We start from the raw sequence: 7,437 nt of genomic DNA on the forward strand, positions 1-7,437 counted from the left end.
AGAAGAAGAAGAAGAAGAAGAAGAAGAAGAAGAAGAAGAAGAAGAAGAAGAAGAAGAAGAAGAAGAGACAAAAAGAGTAGTATTCAAATATCCAATAACTGATTAATGGATAAAGATGAGAGCTGTGCATATTCTCTTGGAGACTGATAAGGAATAAAAATGGGAGGATTCAGTGGAGTAAGCTACAGACCTAATTCCTACTGCTATTTCCAAGACTGTAATGGATATTCTCCATTCCCTTTTTATCTAACTCTTCTTTCTATTTCAGTATGTCAGCCTCTCTGGATTCCTTGTGATGAATATTTTGGATTTGCACCTCTGAAAGTACTGAGGCCTAGTCTGCCTTGCTCTTGTCAACCCATACATATTGCATTCATGTGTTTACTGCTACTCACAGAAAATGGAAGCACCAAAGATGCTCCAATGAGATCTTCAAGTTGCAAATTCTTTTCTGACTCAGACAGTAGCAGCAATCTTATCCCTTAATTGTAGTCAATGTAAGTTACTCTTGTCAGTAGAGTCTTTCATTTTTCATCTATTAGTTAATGACCCAGCATTAGCTGCAGTTCTGGATTCAGAGAAACATTGTATCCCTAGTGAAAATACTCTCTCCTGTCTGAGAACCGTAGCATTTAATCTAAGTGAACCCAGAATTGTAGTGGTAGGAAATGAGTTCTACAAATCACAGGAATCATGCTGAGAGAAGGCAATCTTATTTCTGCCTCTCCTCCTGAGCTTGTGTAGTACAGTTGTCAGGAATACTCATCGTATATGATATATCTGTAAGGGGATTTGAAACATCCTGAAAGACCAAGTAACACCATTTGGGATGTTGTCTGTAAGTATGCACCCTATCAGAATCTTTCTAAGGTTCTAATCAAGCTAGGAATCTGGGGAACACAATATGTAGAAGGATTCATAAATTTAGATATGTACTCAGTGTTACATACTGTTATACAGTAAAATGATTTATTTCATCTGGCAGTATCTCACAAAATCCCACACCAGTAACACCCTTGGCACAGATACTTTCAAATATACCTCAGATAGAGAAGTGACACCCTTCTTTATAGTAAGTATCAATGATTACTTAAACCACTTCAGGATGAAATTAATCAGTTTATCCAAGATGCTAGTTGATCTTTTCAGGTTTATAATATTGAGACATATACCTGTTGCTTCCCATACCTGTGGGGAAAGAGCCTATGACACTGAGCCCAGGCAAACCTTTAATTCTTCCATAAGTACTTTATTGTATGAAACACATTGTGACAATACTGGGACAGTTAAGAAAAGTTACACAGACTATCTGGCTGTTTAGGATTTCCCAGCAGCATACTTTCTGTGCCCACTCTGAAGTTCATACGCATCTTCTCCAAAACTCCTTATCTCCAATTTTCCATTTTTGCTGCTTCCAAGCCCTCATTTACCATACAGGCCAATCACCACTGTCTTACTCCCTAATAGAGTTAGAATCAAAACTATAGAAAAATATTTAGAGGGATTTTTCTGAAGAAAATCAGACATTTGAGGCAATAGTAATAGGTAGGAAAGGGATGGAAATAATTTTCTAAGATTAGAAATTAGTATATATATTGATGGAAATAATTCAAATGTAATAGAAAACTATGATGTAGTACATGGAATATACAATTAGTGGAGATGAATTCTGGTAGTCTTGAAGTACACTATAAATGGCAATATATTATTTGAAGACAAATTATGACATTTTAATCATGTCTCTACAAGTTTAATGGGCTTATACAATTCAGTTATCTAGTCAGCATATATTAAGCACCTACTGGGAACTGGGAATGTGTTATTTCTAAGGATATAGAGATAAATCAGAACTCCTTAAGGAATTAATAATGAGAGAAGTAATGATGGAAAAAGTTAATTGGAATTCAACATGAGAAATGATTCCAATGGAAGCATGGGTAGAATGATCTCCATTTTGTTATACATCCTGAATATTTAAATACTTGCTTACATCTAAGGAATCTACCTAAATGTAAAAGATGTATCACTAGTTCTTTCAGGATTTTAAAGTAACTTTGATCTGTTCTTCTTGTACTTATTGGGAAAAAAATCAAACGAAACTTTTTAAATACCCTCTTTTTTCTTACTGCAAAATTGATAGGGAGGTGATGTAAATGTAAATGTAGTTATAAAAAGTTACAATTATGAATAATTGGAGCTGTCAGTTACAGATCATAATGAATGGCTGGTACATAGATGCATTAAGATAATTGACAGAGGAATGTTATAAAATCAGGTACTTCTTCCTTAGGAAATTATTAGGGGGAAATAGCACTAGGATGGAGAAATTGAAGCTGATTTTATTTGGGCTTTTCTGTCTTTTCACTAGGCATAGATGATGCATAAAAGGACAGGATTTGGGCCAGTTTCCAGAAGCTTTACTTTGAAGGGAAAAGGCGCATACAACTCTAGGAAGAAGAATGTAAGTTCAAAGCAGGAAAACTATTTCACAATTTACAACTTTGGTGCATGAATTCATAGACCATTGGTAATAGCCAAAAAAAGTTGACCCTGGGGCAGTGGTACTTAGAAGTGACCAGAGCCACCAGAGCTAAGACAAGACCTGCCTATTTCCACATTCTTATTAAACATTTTACATGGTTCCGACAAATGTATTCTTTTTAGTTGCCTTAAAATTCAGATTTTAAATTTCAATTTTATTTGTATAGATCATTTATTATCTTGATATAAATTATGTTATGTTTACCTGTAATTTTATGTTCATTGATCTAGGTAAAGCTGGCCTGTTGACATATTTGTATGTTTTATTAGATGTTTACAAAATTTGAGGGAAATGCTATTTTTCTTTTCATGTCTAACACATGTCATAAGCCCTTAAAAATGTCACAACCCCAAACACTTTGCCAATAGCAGCTAGTAGGTAAAATGTAAGCAGCACATGGATTCTGTTTTCTGTTCTTTATTCTGGAATGTCTCTCTTATTTCAGGACTATAAAGTTATTTTGTATGTTCATTTAATTAGTTTGTAACTCATTTGTATAGGAACACCTGTATATATATTTTATATGGATATAAAATTACCTTATTTATTTGATTGTGGACATTCCTTAGTGGAGCATGCTATGTTCAGGAAGCCAGCTACCAAAACTATAGAAAAAGCTCAGGGGGCTGGGGAAGTGGCTCAGAGGTAGAGTGCTTGCCTTGCAAGCATGAGGCCCTGGGTTCAATTCCTCAGCACCACATAAGCAGAAAAAGCTGGAAGTGGGGCTGACACTCAAATGGTAGAGTGCTAGCCTACAGCTGAAGAGCTGAGGGACAGTGCCCAGGCTCAGAGTTCAGGCCCCACGACCAACCAAAAAAAGAAAAGAAAAAGCTCAGGTAAAGGAAAAGAGTTGACATGTAAACTATGTCTATGTCTTCACTGAACTTTATATTTACATGTTATAAAGTTATAATGATAACTAATGAGCATTGGTTTTTTTTTAAGTCAGGGACTTGAAAGTGTTCTAGAGTTACACCTCCACTCTTTTTGCGTTGGTTTTTCAGATAGGCTCTCTCACTTTTGCTCAGGCTGGCCTGGGGACACGATCTTACTATCTCTGCCCATCATGCAGCTAGCTGGGATTAGAGGTGCCACCCAAAAGTGAACAGCTAACAAGAGTTCTCTTCTTGGTTGGCAAGTAAATAAAGAATTTTATGTCAGAAGCTAAATCTGAAAAACAGGGCTGATTAATTTTAATTTTTAAGATAACAGTGAGCATGTTTCTAGTGCTTCATGCCTATAATCCTAGCTACTCAGAAAGATGAGAGTGCAGTTTGAGAATAGCCAAAAAACTAGGCCCTTCATTTAAGCCCAGTACTGGCACACACACACACACACACACACACACACACACACCCAGGGCTGGAGATGTGAATTCACACACACACACACACACACACACACACACACACACACACGGCTGGAGATGTGAATTCACAGAGTACACTGAGTTCAACCCCAGTATTAAATAAAATAAAATAAAAAACAAAGGGAAAAAAAAGACAAGGACATATGATCTTGTTTGTACAAAATTTCTGATATTAGAAGCAGGCCTCTATAGGAATTCACGAAAAGAATTAAAAAGAAATCACAACATTGAAGTCAAAGAGATTTTAAATCTGATTCTAGGACCAGGAGGCATTTTACTGCCGTGAAACATTAAGAGGGAGGCACTTGGCTGTTCTCCTATGTGGAATTAGAGAAGTAGATAAAGAGCCCCAGCTTTGCAGATGGTTGGATGCTTCAAAAATTCTCAGTGTAAGGACTAGAGGCATGGCTTAGTGATAGAAGGCCTGTCTAGCAAATGTACACTTCTGCATTCAAACCCCAGTACCACTCCTCCCTGTCCATAAAGCTCTGTACGCAATTCTCAGAACTGGATAGATACCTGAAGAGACATGAGAAGGCACATGGAAAGTAGAAGCCTTCTCCTTGAGAGTCACTGTGGATTGGCTGTGTTGTAGGGCATCACTCTTCATACAGCTGCTTACTCTGAATTCATTTGTACCCTCATACCTAGAGACAATAATAGCTACCTGTAATTGCTGACCTCAGAGATCTTGCCCACCTTGTGTAGTCTTCTCTAAACTCTGCCCATAGCTTTATAAATAGCTCTATTACTAACCTTCCTTCACTTCGCTGGTTGAGCAATACCATTTCCTGCTGGGATCTAAGGGACATATCCATTGTTAGAATTCTAAGTAGATGATTCTCTTTGAAGTTATGGGAAGGAGCCTGTGGTTTACTTTCTTATATTTCATCTTTTTTTCTGGGAATGTAGCCTTTTGGATTATGAAACTCATCTTCACTATAATCTCAGATTTATCTTTTATTCTCTACAGCCCCCAAAGCCTTTGACAATTTCAGGTAAAGTTCATCAGACTGTGCAAAGACCCTTGCAGCCAAAGGTAATTGTTGTACTTACCTGTTAAAATCCAGTCTCCTCTGAGGCCTCTTCCTTATTAGATTACTAATATTTTTTTATTAATACTTTTAACAAAATAAAGTTGGTTTTTTTGGTGGGGGGGATCTGGTCATGGGGCCTGAACTCGGCCTGGGTGCTGTCCCTTAGCTCTTCAGCTCAAGGCTAGCATGCTACCACTTGAGCCATAGCACCACTTCCGGCTTTTTTTTTTTCTGCTTATGTGGTGCTGGGGAATTGAACCTAGTGCTTGCAAGGCAAGCGCTCTACCACTGAGCCACCTTCCTAGCCCACAAAATAAAGTTTTATCTTCAACTCAGGACTTTCAATTACGTTTTAATGTATAACCACCACTTAATCAGACATGAAAGTTGTGTTATTTTCTTTTATGACAGATGAGAATTTTTCTTTATCAAATCCTCTTTTTCATCCTCTCACTTATGTCTTGATATTATTTAATATTTCTTTATTTTATTTTCATTTTGTTTTTTGCCATTGATAATTGTTTTGATTTTGAAAATATTATTCAAACCAGAAAATGTTCTATATTTACTTTTTTTCATTTACTGTAGTCAATAGAACTTTTCTTATTTTTCTCCGTTTTATTTCAATCTAAAGCTATTACTGCTCCATTCTTATCCTAAACATCCTGATTGATAATTTGGACATAGAATACCTATAGATTATTGAATGAATTGATTTCTTATCTTGGTGTTCCTAGTATTGATATGAAAAAGTCTAATGTTATTCTGATTCTCAGTTTGGGGAGGTATTTATTTTTCCTTCTCTCAGGAATATTTCAGAATCTTATTTTTCTCTTACAGTTCAATGAAATGATGTTAATATGGATTTTTTTAAAAAACTATTTTACTAAGCACTCAGTTACTCCTGATTCCTATCTGGAAATTCTTGTTTGTTAAACATCTTACAAGACATAAACAAAGCCCTCATAACAAAGAATTATTGGATCCAAAATATTAGTAGTGCTGAAGTGAGAAACTTTACTATAGGCTGTGGCCAGCCTCCTTTATCACTTTGGATCCCATATGTCAGTATAAACAAGACTTTTCTCAGATCTCTAGCTCTATCTATCTATCTATCTATCTATCTATCTATCTATCTATCTATCTATCTATCTATCTATCTATCTATCTATCTATCTCATTAGTTTCTTGAGATAAGAATTCTTCAGTCCCTGCTGGAAAAAATAAACCTGGTCACTCATGTTTTCAGCTGGATAGAAGAGGGAGGCTGGCAGTCTCTTGAGCTTTGGTATATAGACTTTCCTTTAAAATCATGTTTTCATTCTAGCACCTCATGTCAACATGATCTTTAATATCTGTCCAGTTCAGATATTTCCAGAGTTATGGTCACCTAGCTGAGAGAGATAGGAGTGGGATATGATACCCAAGTTTCACTTTTATAGATCATCAGATGTTCTCCTGCTTATTAGTATCTTTTCATCCTTGCTTCTCAAGCTGCTGATATTTCTCCTTTCTGAGCCACTGTGAGTTCTTTGGGTCTAATCAGATTGGTCCTGCCTAGGGTCACACCTGTAACATTTTAAAATGACCATAAGTTCTGTTAAGCCATTTACCCTCTTTCAGGTGACTCTCCCTAATGGGGTTACAGATGTTTCTTAGATTCGTCAAAGATGAGGTTTAAGTTTCTGTTTCTTGTTCTCCTTGTGAGAGGGTATAGGAGGTCATTTAGCACAACTTGGAGAGAGTGTGGGAAGGAGTGACATTGTCCAAAAAGAAATGTACTCTTTACCTGATTTATGTAACTGTAACTCCTCTGTACATCACCTTTATAATAACAATAAAAAAATTTAAAGGAAGCAATCAGGACTTAAATCTTATTCTGTCTTTCTTTATTTGCTTCAAGTTCACAATTTAAACATAGTTACTTTTATAATCAGTTTGCCAGTTTCTACTAAAAAAATGTAGTTATGCTTCTGTTGAATCTCTACATCCCTTTGGGAAATCTTGCCATGTTAACAGTTTTAAGTTTTTAGATTCTTGAATATGAGATATTTTCCCAACTAGTTAAATCCTTTAAAATGCATTTTAACATTTTATAATTTGTGGAGTATAAGTTTTACATCATCAGCTCAAACTTATTCCTAAATTGTTCTTCTTTTAGTTGGTGATATTAGAAGTGGAATTAAAAATGCTTTAATTTCTGTATTGTTGTAACAAACATGTGGAAAGACAATTGATTTTTATATACTTTTATTAAGCTTTCTTTTTTGTGTGAATTTATTGGCCTTTTCTGTATTTTATATCATGTCATCTGTGAATATAGTTTTATTTCTTGCTTTCCTCTATGGATGCTTTGTAAAAATTTTTCTTGCCTGATTGTGCTAAAGAGAACCTCCAGTACCATGTTCTAAACATGTTAAAAAAATGTGGGGAGGGGCTGGAAGTTGGCTCAGTGGTAGAGCACTTGCCTTGCATGCCTGAGGCCCTGG

This window comes from Dipodomys ordii, unplaced genomic scaffold, assembly GCF_000151885.1.
Source record: "Dipodomys ordii isolate 6190 unplaced genomic scaffold, Dord_2.0 Scaffold190, whole genome shotgun sequence".
Classification (NCBI taxonomy): domain Eukaryota; kingdom Metazoa; phylum Chordata; class Mammalia; order Rodentia; family Heteromyidae; genus Dipodomys; species Dipodomys ordii.